This window comes from Nannospalax galili, unplaced genomic scaffold, assembly GCF_000622305.1.
Source record: "Nannospalax galili isolate Female #2095 unplaced genomic scaffold, S.galili_v1.0 scaffold124, whole genome shotgun sequence".
NCBI lineage: Eukaryota > Metazoa > Chordata > Mammalia > Rodentia > Spalacidae > Nannospalax > Nannospalax galili.
In genome coordinates, this window is record NW_008352485.1 from 2,342,195 (window position 1) to 2,344,332 (window position 2,138).

The following is a 2,138-nucleotide window of genomic DNA, read 5'->3' on the forward strand; positions in this document are numbered from 1 at the left end:
CAAAATAACTTAGCCCCACCAAATACCAATATTCCTCTAGAGGAGTATACCGAGAACTCCCTAGAAATAATGCAGGACATGGAACTCAAAAGAACAATTATAAACATGATAAAAGAATTCAGTGAATTTAAAGAGCACACAAAGAAATCAAAGAACTGAAGGAAGATAGGGATAAACTTCTGAATGAATTCAGAAAAGAGCTAGAAATATTGAAGAATACTCAGGCTGAAATGAAGAAGGAAGTGAATCACTTAGTAAACCAATTAGAAACAACAGGAGAAAGCCTCACCAAGAGGATGAATGAAATGGAAAGCAGAATATCAAGACTGGAAGATAAAGTGGATGAACTAGACCACACAAAGATTATGAAAAATTTAAGAAAACACAAGAATGGAATATGCAAGAATTGTGTGACACCATAAAAAGACCAAACTTATGAATCACAAGCATACAGAAGGAGAAGAATCCCAAGATAATGGCATGAACCAGATCTTGAACAGAATCATAGAAGAAAATATCCCGAAATTAAAGAAAAGACATACCCATACAAATACAAGAAGCATACAGAACACCAAACCAACAGGATGAGAAAAGAAACTCTCCACGACACATCATAGTGAAAGCACTAAGTGTACAGAACAAAGAAACAATACTGAAAGCTGCAAAAGAGAATAAAGTCACATAAAGAGGAAGACCCATTAGGATCACAGCTGACTTTTCAGTGCAAACTATGAAAGCCAGAAGAGTCTGGACCAAAGTATTCCCAGTTTTTGTTTTTTGTTTTTTGTTTTTTTGGTCTTTTTGAGACAGGGTCTCCCTATAGCCCCAGCTTACCTGGAACTCATTTTGTAGATCAGGCTGGCCTTGATCTCACAGATTACCTGCCTCTGCCTCCCAAGTGCTGGGATTAAAGGCTTGCCTACCATGCCCAGCTCATACTTTTGATTTTTTGACCTGTATCCCCAACTAACCTGAAACTCATTATGTAGCCCAGGCTGGCTTTTTCTAGGTGCTTCCTCCTTCATTAGTGTGCAGTTTGAATGTCATCAAGACACAGGCATCTCATTTCAGCACTGCTCTGTGTCCTACAGTCATGGGAAAGTCTCAGTGAGCATCGAGAGCAAGCCACTCATTCTTAAATGGTGTCTACTGAACACTGTGTCTGGAAATTTTCTGGTCTAAGATCTCACTACAGATATATCAAGTCTGTGAACAAATAAAAATGACAGGATTCAATACACATCTTTCATTAATAACTTTAAATATTAACGGACTGAACTCCCCAGTCAAAAGATAGAGACTAGGTGAATGTATTAAGAAACAAAAGCCATCTTTTTGTTGTATGCAAGAAAATCATCTCACTTTCAAGGACAGGCACTATCTTAAGGTGAAAAGATGGAAAAAAATACACCAAGCTAATGGTACTAAGAAAAAAGTAGGCATTACAATTCTAATATCTGACAAAATAGACTTTAAAGTAAAACTAATCAGAAGTGATAAAGAGGGCCACTTCATTCTGATCAAAGGAGCAATAAACCAAGTAGATATTATGATCATGAACATATATTCACCAAACTCTGGTGCACCCAATTTCATAAAAACAGTACTACAGGACTTTAAGATACAAATTAATTCCAAATCATTAATAGTAGGGGACTTCAATTCCCTGTTGTCTCCATGAGATAGGTCAAAAGGACAGATAATTAACCCAGAGACATCTGAATTAAACAATAGCATATATCAAATGGGCCTAACAGACATCTACTGAATATTCCACCCAAGCACCAAAGACTACTTTCTATTCAGCACCCCACAGGACTTTCTCCAAAATCGACCATATACTGGGGCACAAAACATACCTCAACAAATACAAAAAGATTGAAATAATTTCATGCTATTACACGACAATACCATAAATCTTACAATCAACTGTCCCCGACCGCTTTCCGTCTCGCCGGCAAGAACGACGCGGGAGGACAAGTCAGGATCCTTCTGCAGCAGTTTATTTCATAAGCCTCTTACACAGCATACTAAGGATGAAGACCGAAGACGCCGAGAAGTGGGAGAGCTGTTGCTTATATATGCCCTAAAGGTCCCATTTATGACGTATAAGAAGCGGATTGGTTGCTGGAGATCAT